Source organism: Podarcis bocagei (genome assembly GCF_964188305.1).
Source record: "Podarcis bocagei genome assembly, chromosome: 5".
Taxonomy (NCBI): Eukaryota; Metazoa; Chordata; class Lepidosauria; order Squamata; family Lacertidae; genus Podarcis; species Podarcis bocagei.
This window is the reverse complement of record NC_138129.1, coordinates 96,797,416-96,813,232: the sequence shown is the minus strand read 5'-3', so window position 1 is coordinate 96,813,232 and position 15,817 is coordinate 96,797,416. Positions and strand designations below refer to the sequence as shown.

The window sequence follows — 15,817 nt, the reverse complement described above, 5'->3', positions numbered from 1 at the left end:
AACCCAGAAATAGTACCTCGGCTTAAGAACTTTGCTTCAGGAGGAGAACAGAAATCGTGCTCCGGCGTCACGGTGGCAGCAGGAGGCCCCATTAGCTAAAGTGGTGGTTCAGGTTAAGAACAGTTTCAGGTTAAGTACAGACCTCCAGAATGAATTAAGCACTTAACCCGAGGTACCAATGTATTCTATGTTGGCATTTGTATCTGCATTGTTGTGGGTCAGTGGCGCATTTGAGCACATGTTTCCCTGGGTTCAGGTTGCAGTCTGCTGCTGTTGACAGATAACAACTGCGTCGCTTCGCCACACTGAATCATTTACTGGATGCCAGCTCATCACAGGCTCTGGTCTCTGGAGCATCTGTCTAACCTGCTTCCTTGTCATAGGCCTCTCCGCCTCTTTGGGCAGCGTTGCTTTAAATCATGAGTGGCCAGTTGCCTCATAGGGCTGGGTGGGGAGGGGAGTTGCTGGAAGAGCAAGCTTCATTCAGAATGAAGACGTCTTGAAGGATAATGTCTGCTGGAATCCAATTGCGCTAAAAATGAATGGACCAGAAGATGCTGGGGCTATAAAAGAAAACAGAGAAGCCTTTTGTTTGCATCTAAGCCATTTAAGAAGACTCTGTGGAAGCATGACTGCATGAATGCTAATGGTACACTTTAAAAGTGTTTTTATTGCAGATTCTGCCTTTCCTCAAAGCTCTTAAATCTTTGATGCTACAGAGCAAAACTGGGGCAGTAAATGAAGAATCATAGAATGGAATTTTAAAAAAGCCGGCATAACAACAATAGCTCCAGTTATGCTCATGATTAAGCCTTAAATGCAGTTTATAACTGTTTTGGATTCTGGCGTTCCAAATAGGGGAATGGATGCAGAAAGTAAGAAAAGTTTTTCTCTATAATGCAGCAAAATGTTTTCCCCCCTGTGGATTTTTTCTTTCCTTGTGCAACCATGCTCATGCCCTTGAATATATCACATTTGCTACTTTTAAAAGCTCTTATAATGTTCACCTTGCTATCGCTCTCCAGTTGGTGTGCACACACTCACTGGATTCCAGCCTTTGGTTCACAAGAGCTAGTATAACATCACAGCTGAACGACTGAAGTCTTTGGGCAGTCTTTGATTTGAATGCTGTTATGGATGGTGTCCCTCCACTCCAATGCCAACCCAGCAGAGTAGCTCACTAGCAGCGGATGACGCGTCCTACTCTCTCTTCTTGCTATCTGCCCCTCTGTCACCTAGGGCAAGGTGTGCAGGATTCCCACTGCTTTAGGGTGTTCTACTTGGGAGTAGGGGGACAGCCAGCCAAACTCCATGTCTCCTGCCTGGCAGCTTCCACCCACCACCCCTTTTTGACCTCCAGGGCACTTTAAACCAGTGCAGTTCAACCAACAGGAGAGGACGAACAGCCCTTAAGCACATTCAGAAATCAGTCCAGCCGGAGAAGCCTAATTAAGCAGTTTATTTAAGTGGAGTGGTATTAATGAGTAGTAAACAACTGACCCGGAATATTAGCCAGTGTAACCCTATGCTAGAAAATATAACAGCAAAACCTCCTCTTAAGGTCACTTCTGACCCTGTAGTCCCTGGCATTGGTTGCACGACAAGGGATTGAAGATAAAGGGTTGTTGGCAACATTCTGTTTTTAAGGGCTCTTGACCTGGGTGGGCACTGATTGACAGGTCACTCTGAGCAGCCAAACACAAGGGTTGCACATAGCCCAGAAAGTGGGCATAACACTTTTGCGGGACTAGAGGAGGAAGAAACCCGAGTGACGGTGACGAGGAGATGGGAGACTACCAGAGCCATAGGAGCCATTCCTAGAGGCCAAGGTCCCAAACAGCCTCGGCCCAGTATACCTGAAGGAGCGTCTCCACCCCCACCGAAACAAAATAAAAAAACTCCTTCCAGTAGCACCTTAGAGACCAACTAAGTTTGTTATTGGTATGAGTTTTCGTGTGCATGCACGCTTCTTCAAATATGGCAGACCAACACGGTTCCCTACCTCCACCCCCATTGTTCAGCCTGGACACTGAGGTCCAGCTCTGAGGGCCTTCTGGCAGTTCCCTCACTGCGAGAAGTAAGGTTACAGGGAATCAGGCAGAGGGCCTTCTTGGTAGTGGCACCTGCCCTGTGGAACGCTCTCCCATCAAATATCAAGGAAATAAACAACTATCTGACTTTTAGAAGACATCTGAAGGCAGCCCTGTTTAGGAAAGTTTTTAATGTCTGATGTTTTAATGTATTTTTAATGTTCTGTTGAAAGCCGCCCAGAGTGGCTGGGGAAACCCAGCCAGATGGCCGGAGTAGAAATAATAAATTATTATTATTACTATTATCAGGTCCCTTTGCCCCGCCCAAATGAAATATTTGAGGGGGCTGCCCCTCCACAAAGCTGATGGACATTGCCATTCAAACGGTGTGCATGTGCCACATCTTGTGATTGATTATGAAGGGCGGGGCTTACTTGCCTCCAGTATTTAAATAGAAAAATAGTTGCCCATCCTCTTCATGAAGTTGTTACAGTTAAGTGCCACACTTTTGACAAGAAAGAGGTGCCAGTAATGCATATCCCTGAAAAAAGCACACTGCCTGCCCCCCCATATTTTATTCAAGTTGGCACCTCTGATCAGAGCATTAGATCACAATCTTTCATCAGCTTGTGTGTGAAGTACGTTGTCTAACTTTAGGGAATGGAAGCTAAGTGAACTGGATTCTTATAATAGCTATTTTTTTTCCTATTTGGAGTCCATACAATTGATTGTAGGAGACAGCTGCGACAATTAAAATGCTATGTCCCAAATCCAAATCAGGTTACAAGCACTTGGTTTCATTGCAGCTGAATCAACTGAATGATTTCAGGAAGGGAGGGAGAAAAGTAAGCAAAAAGACAGTGGGAGAGTGGAAAGGAAGAGCTCTGAAAAAGTGGCATGGAGTTGATATCATGGACCAATGGACCCAAATGATAATACTATGCCACACACATTGAAGAGCTAAGGGTGAAAGTTCTTGCCAGAGACTGTCTGTCTCTAATTAATTATACCACTCAACCGCAGTTCTGCAACCTGTATAACCTGCAGTTCTGTTGTCTGATGTATTATATTAATTGGGTTTTCATACTGATTTTCAAAATTCTAAGCAAGTCATAGCTTACTTTAAATAACTAACCATGACCATGAATTAAAGGAACAGGTGTTTTTCCACAGTAGCTGGTTAATCACTGCTTGAGACTGGAACCGTATATGAGAACAGATGGGAAGGATTTAAGCAAAAGGACAGATGCATTTATATTGAAGAGCTTGGAGGATAAATCTCTAGAATTCTTGTGGCAGACACAATCTTTACTTTGTTTACTTAAAATGGCGATCCATTGCTATGTGCAACTGGCAAGAGCGGTTGTCTTTGGAATCTTGCCTTTACAGATAGTTCATAAATCCTATTATACATAATTCTGTTAGTCCATTATGTATACAGCATATGTCTTCAGAGATGCCTCTCTCTGCAAGTTTCATTAAAGGATCAACATGATAATGGTAGTTTTCAACATGCAAGTTTGTTTGACAACTATTTTTCTGTGGGGCATTATTCACAAAAGTAACACAAGGCCAGTATGTTACATATTCTGGGCACAAACAGCTCTCATGGGTGTCATGTGAAAATATGTTGGTTACACATACACTTGATGGCAGTGAACTCATTACTGAGCTGATAGCTGATTCATGCATGTGTATTCATAAGGATGGGGGAGAAATCTGACTCAGTCCACCTTTTAATTCAAGCCTAATTTGCATTCCCCCAAGCCATATGGGAAACTAAACACAACTTTTCTCCGAAATTTGTATTCTCCAAATTTTGCAGTGCAGTTCTCAAACAAAAAGTGTGCAAATATTACACATATATTAGGAGTATGGAGTTGACTTTTGGGGAGCAGAGATGGCTGACTAGTTTTCGGCTGTCAGCGCTTTTTTTTTCTGTCAGCAGAAAACGTTATGATAGCCAAGATGAAGATCTTGGTGTCCCATTCCCTCTTTGGTCCCATTCCCTTTGAAGATAGGGAGATAAGGGATAACCTTACATGACCTGATGGAAGCCATTCACCTGAGACAATAAGTTTTCAGATGTGGAGGAGGGTCTTAGAGAGAGGAACCCCCATTGTACCCAGACACAACACAATAGTTCTCAGATGCCCTTCAGGGCATCAGATCAGCAAAAACCTTCCTTATTTTAACTGTTTTTGAGACTGGAAGCAATTACAACTTGAGTGATCCATCTGCCAATTAATTATTACCCAGAAGGCAATTTGGCTGCTGGCATAATAAGAGGCATTAATTAACAGGCTGAAAAACAAAGCAAAAAGCTTAGCTTAATTACTGGTGATTAAGAAAGTTTACAAATGGATAAGGATGCTCTGGTTTGTCAAATACCTTCATCTTATATTACTTTTAACTTTCTATCTGTGTGGTGCTAGTTAGAAAAGTGAAACTGAATCCATTGGTGTGGGAACAGAATGCACTGTTTACTTAAAGAGACAGACACAAGTTTTCAAGGCAGTGTTAAGAGGGAGACAAAAAGAACCCAATATTTAAAAGACACTGATGAACGCCTCACTGATTGTTGGTATAATCTGGCAACTATTGGATGAGCAATTGAAAGAGCTCAGAGCTGAGATGCTAATCTGGGGAAACATTGTGTCCATATGTTGGGAGTAGAATCAGCAGGATTTACTTCCAAGCAAAATGAAACTCTGATTTCAGCAGGAAACAGGCCAGGCTGAAATTTGGCTAAAATGTGCCCAAAGTGAGATGCTTAACTACAATTTCCCCACCCCAGTGAAAATACATCTACATTTGAGATGGCTATGTACATATTTTTGATACAGAATGTGCCAATTTTTATTTGGCCAATCTTTGTAGTTTCCAAAGTCATTTTTAACAAGCGTTGAGAAAATTTCCATCCAGTTATATATAATATTGCATTGCTTTTAGTAAAGGTAAAGGGACTCCTGACCATTAGGTCCAGTCATGACCGACTCTGGGGTTGCAGCGCTCATCTCGCTTTATTGGCCGAGGGAGCTGGCGTACAGCTTCCGGGTCATGTGGCCACCACGACTAAGCTGCTTCTGGCGAACCAGAGCAGCGCACAGATACGCCGTTTACCTTCCCACCAGAGCAGTACCTATTTTTCTACTTGCACTTTGACGTGCTTTTGAACTGCTAGGTGGGCAGGAGCAGGGACCGAGCAACGGGAGCTCACCCCGTCGCGGGGATTCAAACTGCCGACCTTCTGATCGGCAAGTCCCAGGCTCTGTGGTTTAACCCACAGCGCCACCCGCATCCCTGCATTGCTTTTATTAAGTGTTTAAAATGTCACAAGACATACAAAACATATGGTAATACAAGGAGAGACTCAAAAAGGGGTATTTTAAATACCCTTAGGTATTTTAAAATTAAAGAGGGGCAACATGAGATAAAATTTTAGCATTCTAATCTGTGTAGGGTACTCAGCCTTCTTGGGCTAAAAGGCAGACTAAATCCAAATGAAAGTAAACATAGACCACTTCTAAATAAACCTGTTTTGAATTGTTACAATTATCCCTCACCTCAATATATTTTTAAAAAAACTGATTATGGCAATATCCTGTATTTTTTTAAAAGCCAAAACACTGGTGGGGCAGTATATTTTCCTAATAGCATGCCATGGATATAATTACTGCTAACAAGTCTGTCAAAAATGCCTGTCATTTTTAAATAAGTAGAATCTACTAAGACATTTGATTAAAACAAGGAAAGTGTTTCAGTCTCATCACACACTATTCTGATTTCTAAATCTTAAAAACAAGAAAAGTATATAGTTCTGTATTTCAGCCTCATTATTTTTAAACTTTATTAAAGGTTCTAGGAAAACACTATTTATGGACTGTACACACACACACACACAAAATACGATGTAAGCGGAGCCTGCTAATTTTATTAGCACTTCACAAGGGGAGCAGTGAATCATGAGGCACAATTTAAAACAACTTGTTATCTTGAGGGTAATGCGAAGTAAATGCAGTTTAGGGTTACAAAAACCCAGACACATTCGGGGCACCCCTACCCACCATCCCACATCTCCGCCTCCTGCCCCCTCCCTGCCACCAATACTTCCTCGCTCACCCCATTCCCATCTAACCTACCATTCTCCAGTCATCCTCCTCCATAGCCCTCCGGGAACATTGGGAGAAGTGGAGCTGCACTCTGGGTGCTGCAAGCCAGGTGCTGCCTTCTGGAAGGCCTTGCCAGCCTTCCAAAGAATGTCACCCCTGGGTGCGCCACCTGCCCGCGACTCCCAAGCCTCCCCCGAGCTGTTGAAATGAAAGAGGAAGGCTGCTGGCAAAGCTGCGCCACACTCCGGCGCCTCTGTGCTGGCAGCCTCCCCCCTTTGTTTTGACAGCTTGGGGGAGGCTTGGGAGTCGCGGGCAGGTGTCGCACCCAGGGGTGACATTCTTTGGAAGGCTGGCCCGGCCGAATGTCACCCCTCTCAGCGATGACACCTGGGGCTGTTGTGTGTGGACGACACCTCATTTGCCCACACAATCAGCAAAATGAAAAACGATAATATCTTCTGGGGAGAGCACTTTGAGTTCTCTGGCCTTCCACCTGCCCATAGCATCACCATCCACATCTATAAAGATGTCAAAAAGAAGAAGAAAAAGGACAAGAACAACTATGTGGGTCTGGTCAACATCCCCATAGCTGCCGTGACCGGTCGGCAATTCGTGGAGAAGTGGTATCCCATCAGCACCCCACCCACACCCAGTAAAGGGAAGACAGGTCCATCCATACGGATAAAATGCTGTTATCAGACAATTACCATCCTCCCCATGGAGCAGTACAAAGAATTTGCTGAATTTGTGACCAACAACTACACAATGTTATGCTCTGTTCTGGAGCCAGTCATCAGTGTCCGGAACAAAGAGGAGATGGCCTGTGCTTTAGTGCACATTCTTCAGAGCACTGGCAGAGCCAAGGTACCCCATCAGCACCCCACCCACGCCCAGTAAAGGGAAGACAGGTCCATCCATCCGGATCAAGGCTCGCTTAGCAGCCTTCCCACAAGACGGAACTCGGCCTCCTCCTCCTCCTCCTCGTTTCTCTCCTTAAATGTGAGCCCAACATCTGCAGGGAGAAAAGGGAAGCTCAGTTTCAAAGAAAGATGTAAGAAACAAGGCGAAGGGCGAACTCGCAGCTTAGTTAAGAAAGACCTTGACAAGGTCTGGAACACACACAAAAATTAAAATAAACGGTTTTTATACAACAACAACAACAACAATAATAATAATAATAATAATAATTTATTTATACCCTGCCCATCTGGCTGGGTTTCCCCAGCCGCTCTGGGTGGCTTCTTACAAAACAGTAAAATACAATAACCTATTAAACATTAAAAGTTTCCCTAAACAGGGCTGCCTTCAGATGTCTTCTAAAAGTCTGGTAGTTGTTGTTCTCTTTGACATCTGCTGGGAGTGCGTTCCACAGGGCGGGCACCACCACCGAGAAGGCCCTCTGCTAGGTTCCTTGTAACTTGGCTTTTCGCAGGGAGGGAACCACCAGAAGGCCCTTGGAGCTGGACCTCAGTGTCCGGGTAGAACGATGGAGGTGGAGACGCTCCTTCAGATATACAGGACTGAGGCCGTTTAGGGCTTTAAAGGTCAGCCCCAACACTTTGAATTGTGCTCGGAAACATACTGGGAGCCAATGTAGGTCTTTCAGGACCGGTGTTATATGGTCTCGGCGGCCGCTCCCAGTCACCAGTCTAGCTGCCGCATTCTGGATTTGTTGTAGTTTCCGGGTCACCTTCAAAGGTAGCCCCATGTAGAGCGCATTACAGTAGTCCAAGCGGGAGATAACCAGAGCATGCACCACTCTGGCGAGGCAGTCCGCAGGCAGATAGGGTCTCAGCCTACGTACCAGATGGAGCTGGTAAACAGCTGCCCTGGACACAGATTTGACCTGTGCCTCCATGGACAGCTGTGAGTCCAAAATGACTCCCAGGCTGCGCACCTGGTCCTTCAGGGGCACAGTTACCCCATTCAGGACCAGGGAATCCTCCACACCTGCCCGCCTCCTGTCCCCCAAAAACAGTACTTCTGTCTTGTCAGAAGTACAGTGGTACCTCGGGTTACAGACGCTTCAGGTTTCTTGTCAGAAGTACAGTGGTACCTCGGGTTACAGACGCTTCAGGTTACAGGCGCTTCAGGTTACAGACTCCGCTAACCCAGAAATATTACCTCGGGTTAAGAACTTTGCTTCAGGATGAGAACAGAAATCGTGCTCTGGCGGCGTGGCGGCAGCGGGAGGCCCCATTAGCTAAAGTGGGGCTTCAGGTTAAGAACAGTTTCAGGTTAAGAACGGACCTCGGGAACGAATTAAGTACTTAACCTGAGGTACCACTGTACTTGTCTTTTATACAAAGGGAGTTTATTAACCCGGACACATTGAGGGCACCCCCACCGCCCCCCCATCTCCGCCCCCATCTCACCTTCCTTTCTCCAGTCCTCCTCCTCCTCCGGGATAAGCGGCGCCCGGCCTCCGCTGCTTCTCTCTCTCTCTCTCTCTCTCTCTCTCTCCGAGGCCGTTGGCCGCCGCCATTGTGACAGTTAACTCCTCTGCGGTGGGAGGGAGCTCTCTCGCGGCAGCGACCAATCGGAGCCCGCTTTTCCCCAACGCCGCCGGGCCGCTCGCGCTCACGGCCTCTTAAAGGGGCCGAACAAAAACGGGCCGGACAGATCGCGCCTGCGCCGCTTCCTTCTCTTCTCCCGCTTTCCCATCCAGCGGAATTCCAGGAGGGAAAGACGGGCGCGCGCGCGCGCGCATGCGTCCCTCTCTTTCCCTCCCTACCTTGCGCGGGGGAGCGTGCGCGTGCGTGCGTGCGTGCGCCGGGAGACGCCTCCTCCTCCTCCCCCTCCCTCCCTCCCCTCAGAGGATAAGCGGCCGCCGGTGCTGAATGAGAGCGGCTGAAGCGAGCGGGCTGAGGCGGGCGAGGAAGGGAGGGAGGCGGCGGCGGCGGCTAAGCTCGGGCCGGGCAGCTCGGCTTCCTCGCCGCGTCCCGCGTTCGCTCTGCCCGCTCCTCTCGCGTCTCGTCAGCAGGTGAGTCGAGGGCGGCGGCGGAGGCGGCGGCTGCTGGGGCACCGGCGGCGTGTGGGCGAGCAGCGCCTTCCCTCAGCCGGCCCCGGGGGCGCCTCGCCGAGGCCCGCAGGGATGGCCGGGCGGCTGCCGCCGACGCCCACGGCTCCGGCGGCGCCCGCCCTCCTCCTCCTCTCCGTCCCCCTTCGCCTCCGCGCCGGGCGGGGGTCTCCTTCCCGCCGAGCCCGGGAAGTCTTCCTTCCTCGCCGCGCCTCCATTGAACTCCTCCATTGGGCTCCATTCAACTCCCTTTCCTGTGTCGCGCCCCCCCCCTCCGGCTCCATTGAACGCCTCTCTGTCACCCACCCACCCATTATTTGCCCAGCGAGCGCATGCTCTTCTTGCAACGCCTCGGGGGGCGGGGGGCGGCGAAGAAGAGGAGGGTGGTTGGGGTCTTTGAGGAACTTTCCACGCCTTGCTTGGCATCTTGTCTTTCGTATCTGACTTGACCACATTGCCAAGTTTATTCGAGCTCTCTCTCCCATCAGCTGCACAGATACAAGTCCAGAGCGAGTGTTGAGTCGCTTACCTTGCACGCCTATCAAGTGAAGCCTGATCAAGCTAAAATGGTCACAGCAAAGCCTAGGACTTGGGACTCGCTAAACTCCAATTTAGGGTTATACTGACAAATTCTTGGTTCAGTTCTGTGTGCTTTTCTACTCTATGTACCGTCACATTGGCCTTGCTGAGTTTGGCCAAAAATCTAATGCAACCAACAGTCTTCTCTTCTATGTACTGAGGATGCATGTATAAAATAAACACACTTGTGCATTCTACCTACTCACTCACCCACTCGCTTAGGTGCCTTGTCATGCATCTGTTAAACTGGACTCTGGCCTATGAAATCTTAGGCCAGAATGAATTGATTCGCCTTCAGGATGCCAGAGGAATCTCTTACCCGTATTCTGTTGCTCTGCTCTGCTTTGGAGCAGGGTTAGAACTTGCCTCCCCTTAATTTGTGTTTAATTAAAGCATACATGTGCATGCCTGGAGCTTTCTCTATTCTGCATGGACTAGCAGGCTTGCTAGTTCTCCCCTCTCCTTACCATGAGACATTGTCATTCCTATTCCTGAGCTTGAGGTGAGTCACAGCTCTATCGTCCGTGTTAACTATGTAGGAGGTGAGGGGTTTGGATATGTCATGATAGGAGTGCAGCCTCCATCCAACCCTCCATGGAAAAATTGACCAAGAGAGTATTGCCATGCCTTTCAAAGGCAGAGTAACTAGTGGGATTTAGAAGCCATTCCAATTTATCTAAGCTATTTGCTGTGCGGTAGCTATTTTTACTAGAGGATAATTTTGAATAAGAAGTGGCGAATGGTCAATCCCTGCTCAGTTGCTGTCTTGTCAAAGTGCACTTGTAGTACATTCGGTGCACTTCCCTTCAAGCGTTCCTTCTGCTTCTATTTTGGCAACTGTGGGGTCTTCGTTGTATTACTGAGGGTTGGATTTGTTGAAGGGACCACAAGTTGCTAATACATAAGAGACAGCTGTAGCTGTAGTCTCAGGTAAATAGAAAAGAGAGAACAATTATATATATTCTGAACTAGCTTCTGATTGTTTAATAAGTTTTGGAGTTATGTTTTGCAATAGGGAATTCTAAACGAATTTCCCACAGGAGCTTCCTATGACCTTGATTTGGTGCCTTGACACCTTGCTTTTGAAGTGTAGGACACAAAGCACCAGGTGAAAACAATATGCTGCACTTGATTTGGCACATACCTATCCTGAAGAAATTGCCTCCACTTAATTTTGATTCACCTCGTTTTGCCAAGTAGATTACCAGGTGGAGCCTTTTTCACTCTGGCTACCAAACAGCTTTTTAGGTCAGTTGTCCTTAACTGGTACTGGAGAGATCCCAAAATACCTCATAGAACACCTTGCTTCGCCAACAAAATTATCACCATTTTGTTTTTTCTCTGCATAACTGCACAGCAGAAGAGCAAAAGGGCCTGTTGGAACAGAAGCCATGTTTGGTTCTGCGCTTTTGATGTGTGGGTTGTCTGGTTGGTTATACAGGCAGCACAGCATGAAAATGAGCACTCTCAAAATACAGGGCAACTAACTATTAGTGGGTTTTTGCACACCCAGTTCCCATGAGTATTGCTTTATTATTTTGGTACTTTTAATGGAATTTATATGAAACATTAATGTATTATATGATCCCCCCCTCCACTGGTATTGTATATATATATATTCTTTTTCTGTCAGATGCTTGGAGACCTCCGGGTGACAAGCAACTAATAAGTCTAATAAATGAAATGTAGTGGAGCTGAGCAGCTACAGAGAGCAATGGAGATAATGGAGGCTCTTGAGACATTAGCAGTAGTTGTTCTGGAGGCTGAAGATTAGCCCACTAGACCTCTATCTTTCACACAATAAGCAGGATGTGTGAAGTATGGGAGGGCAGTGGCTTCTCCTCAAGCATGTGCTCTTTAATGCACCAGAGTGATAAGCTTGAATTTCCTGAATTTCAGTGCATGTGTCATGACAGAGTGTTGTTTTAAAAATATATATGCTGTACTCCTTTCAGTAAAATATTCCCAGAGTGACATTACTTTTAGTGATTGAATACAGAACCGTAAAATAATAGTTATTCCATATTAAATAATACAGAATAATGGAATGTGGTTCTGTGTAGGTGCCGTTTATAATTTCTTTTTTCTCACTTGGTGATTGTGTTATTGTGTGTGAATAGCGGTAAGGGTGTAAAAATTCTACCCACAGCAGTGGAAGTGTTTTTAACAGAACTCCTTCTCCCAGTATAGAGTGAGAAATACATTACTGTACTTACAGGATAGAAAGCAAAATTCAGCATGGATGAGAACTGGTGATGTGTGCTTTCAATGATGTTTATATGTATGTATTGGATGCCTGAGGTGAATGAACAGGTTTGAACATATCACTGTAGGGAAAACTGCATCAATTGAAACTTGCATCAGTGGAACGTGCATCTTTGTGTGGGATTATTGGGGCTTGTGCTTTTGTGACTGGGATCATGAGGTACATGCAAAATATATCCGGGTTTGGATTAAAGTATCCTTATTTGAGAACCTGGTGCAGCTCCCTCTGTGGGAAAGGCACCAGGAATTGCCAACCACCTGCATACTGGCACAGGTAGACAACAGAACCTTCTCTTTCTGTTCAGACTAGTAAGGTAAAGGACCCCTGGACTGTTAAGTCCTGTCAAAGGTGGCTGTGGGGTTGCGGTGCTCATCTCGCTTTCAGACCAAGGGAGCCGGCATTTGTCCGCAGACAACTTTCTGGGTCATGAAGCAGGTGCACTGGGGTTACAGTTCTGACAGCAAAGATAAAAGCATGAATGAGAATGGAAACTGGAGCTCGGCACCAGTTTCAGTGTCATCATCCACCCCTTCCCATGCTGGGACTAGGAAAAGATGCCGAGGAGCTGTTACCTAGTGCTTTTGAAAAGCAGAGGTCAGCCAGGTTGGAGAGAATTGAAGTTGTGCAAATGCCTGTGCATCATCAAAAGGCAGAAAGGCTACTTTGAAGGCTACTACTGGGGAATTTGGATCCCTGTGTTTCCACTAGAAGCAGCAAGCAGCTTGCATAGTGGGCAAAGAAACATTCATTGGAGTAGTGCCTTTGGGCGTGACCCCCAAATCTGCCATTCATTGCTGCTGCCTCAGGAAAGGCATTCTTCTGCAAAGGGCATCAGTTTCCACAGAAAGTGACCACCATGGCAGGAGTGCTGCTGCTCATGTTGGCTTGTCTTCACTGACAATGCTGCGTAATAGCATCATTGAACCAGTGCTTCCCATGATCACTACTGCTTCAAAACTCTCCTCCCATGCTGTCTTCCATGGCCTCTTGTTTTGGTTCAGTCCTCCTGTTGTCTCCTAACTCTTAGTCTGTCTACACCAGCACAACCAGCCAGTCTTGCAAACCCCACAGATCACAGGGGGCTGAGAATGGTGCATTTTAAGAACTAGCAGGGTGGTGGAGTGTGTGTAAATATTGAGCTGAACTGGGGTATTCGAATTCTTAACAATTTGGTACTAAATTTGCAGTTCCAGTTCTAATATAATAAATACAGAAATGAGTTTCTCCCCATTCTCATGTTAGCAGCTTTAAAAAAACCAGTTCACAGAACTTCACCCTTGATTCTGAAGGGGGTTTCATGGTTCAAATTAGGAGGTATAAATAAGATGTGACTATTTGGAGAATATGGTGTTGAAAGAGGACTGTACAGTATGCAACTGATTGATGCTACACCATAATAGTAGAGTATTCTAGTTTGGTTGCAATAACCAACCACCGTTGGAAAGGGATCTATAGGATTTACATTGTTCTTAACGTAGCTCTGAAAAGTTTGTACGGAAGGGATGAGCTCTGTGAGTATGTGTGTATGTGATTGTATAAAGTTGTGTCAACACAAGAATGGGTTATCAAGAGGCCTGGCCTCCTAAGGCACCGGACTCCCATCATCCCAAACCAGTGGTCAGGGATGATGGGAGTTGGGAGACCCGCAACATCTTGAGAGCCACAGGTTTCCCACTCCTGCCCTAAAGTAAGATTATGGTTCAAAATATATACCGTATTTTTCGCTCTATAAGACACACCAGACCACAAGATGCGCCTAGTTTTTTGGGGAGGAAAACAAGAAAAAAAATATTCTGAATCTCAGAAGCCAGAACAGCAAGAGGGATCGCTACGCAGTGAAAGCAGCGATCCCTCTTGCTGTTCTGGCTTCTGGGATAGCTGCGCAGCCTGCATTCGCTCCATAAGACGCACACACATTTCCCCTTACTTTTTAGGAGGGAAAAAGTGAGTCTTATAGAGCAAAAAATACGGTAATTGGTTTGTATGGTTACTCCATCAAATATAAATTGTCAGTGTAAGCTAGCCTGACAATTTAAGGTGTTAGCATTGTTGGGAAAAATGTTATTTATACCCCCCAATTTAAACAATGTTTTATGGCATAAGTCAACTTGGTGCCACTCAGATGTTTTGGACTAGAACTTCCATAAGCTCCAGCCAGCACACACCACATTGAATTGGACAGGAAGCTAAGAGGTTTACAATCTGTAGAAACCTAATAGGGCTAAATGATGATAAACATTTACCTCTGGGGGGCACTGCTTTTCTAGGACAAAGTGGTGATTGACACTTGGATACAACCTTTGCTCTTTAATGTTTAAAATTGCCATTCTACATGTAAATAAGGTTTGCTTTTGGGAGATAGGAGGTACATTTGAACAGACAATGTCCTTGATTTAGCCCATCCTAATCTGAGTATCAGGGGATTTAATTTCCACTTAAAGTGAAAGTACAAAGTCAGGGTTAACAAATATCCAGACCATAAGAAATAAATGTTGTGTTAATTTAATAGCTGATAAGTTGCTGTAGGGCAATGTTTCCATGGAGGAGCCTTTTGTAACGTGTACTTTCACTTTCTAAACACTTCTTATTGGTCTGAGAGAGTAAGTTGATTTTCTAAGGGAAAGTATGTCAAGCCTCGAGTGCTCACTGAGCTATGATACAGTAATTGAAATTAATAACTTCCTATAATGTCATTGACTGCTTTTTATTGTTTCACTTCCAAAACAACAAATCCAGAAAAAAATTGGAGAGAATCTGAGGAGATGAGTATTTGTGTATGTGTACTTTTTGGAAGGAGACATTTCTGTGATGCCAAAGGTATAATTATGAAAGATGGAGATAGTCCATAAGCTAATCTTTGTTTTCATGGATACCAGTGTAGACTATAAGATTTCAACTGCCTCTATAGTTTTCAGAGGCAGAGGGAAGATTTTTTTCTTCCTCATTAACCTTTTAATTTCTTGCTGGTTGTAAGACGAATGTAGTAGGTCCCCTTTGCAACCTAGTCTTTGCTACCACAATGCATTTCCTGACATAGAAAAGGCAATATGTGTTTGAACGGCCACATCTTTTCCTCTTCTGTCTTGTCCAGTGTGGTTTCTATAATCTTTATTCTTTTGGAGTATTTGTTTTCTTAGTTCTTCACCTCATTGGCAAGCATTGTTTTTCCACAGACTTTATGAAAGTAAGGACTTCTATATCATGATTGTGCAGGAAATTAATTAGAATTTGCCAGTGCCTCATAAGAATCGAGAGATTATAGAAGTACTCATTAGATCTAAGATTCTAGCCTTGCTGACCTAAAGGGGGAACTGTCCTATTTTTGCCCTGAATCAAGTAGCCAGTATCTAGGTCTAGCTTTAAATATCCTGAACCAGCTCTTCAAACAAACAAAAACAAAAAAACAAAAAAAAGGATATATATATATATGGAATGCCTAAGGGATCCTAGGAGCATAAAATAGATTAGATATACTTCTCTGACATTGCACTCTCCCCTGCCCTCCATTGTCACAGAAACACCTGAAGACCTGACCTGACACCTGAGCTCTGACAGCACGAGCCGAAAAGAGCATCCTGGGGATAACTTGGAAGCAGCTTGGATCTGAAGCTGTCCCAATACCCTGGTATACCCCTAAAGCAAAGATTTAGACCAGTAATTTACTTCTAATTGAGAAGTAAATTACTGGTCTAAATGGGAAATGTTTAAAGAGAAAATGGAGATGGAGTCCAAGAATGCTGTCCCAACATAACTGCATATTGTTGCGTGACAACATGGCATCAGAAATCACCCTGTGTTCTGGTGTCTTGCT

At 45.3% G+C, this 15,817-nt stretch overlaps 2 protein-coding genes across 4 annotated transcripts in view; one reads left to right on the top strand and one right to left on the bottom strand.

The window, feature by feature from the left end:
• LOC308587117 (uncharacterized protein) overlaps positions 1-8,784 on the bottom strand; it is a 32,063-nt gene extending 23,279 nt beyond the window's left edge. The window contains exons 1-2 of one of the 2 annotated variants that reach the window (XM_081194550.1): positions 8,518-8,784; positions 367-563 (exon numbers count right to left, since the gene is read on the bottom strand). The gene's annotated coding sequence lies outside the window, so the exon portion shown is untranslated. The remainder of the gene's footprint in view (positions 1-366; positions 564-8,517) is intronic. The other variant, XM_081194551.1, reaches the window with a different exon arrangement.
• A 178-nt stretch (positions 8,785-8,962) lies between these two features.
• RALGPS2 (Ral GEF with PH domain and SH3 binding motif 2) overlaps positions 8,963-15,817 on the top strand; it is a 97,219-nt gene continuing 90,364 nt past the window's right edge. Inside the window, exon 1 of one of the 2 annotated variants that reach the window (XM_081194420.1) lies at positions 8,963-9,125. The gene's annotated coding sequence lies outside the window, so the exon portion shown is untranslated. The remainder of the gene's footprint in view (positions 9,126-15,817) is intronic. The other variant, XM_081194421.1, reaches the window with a different exon arrangement.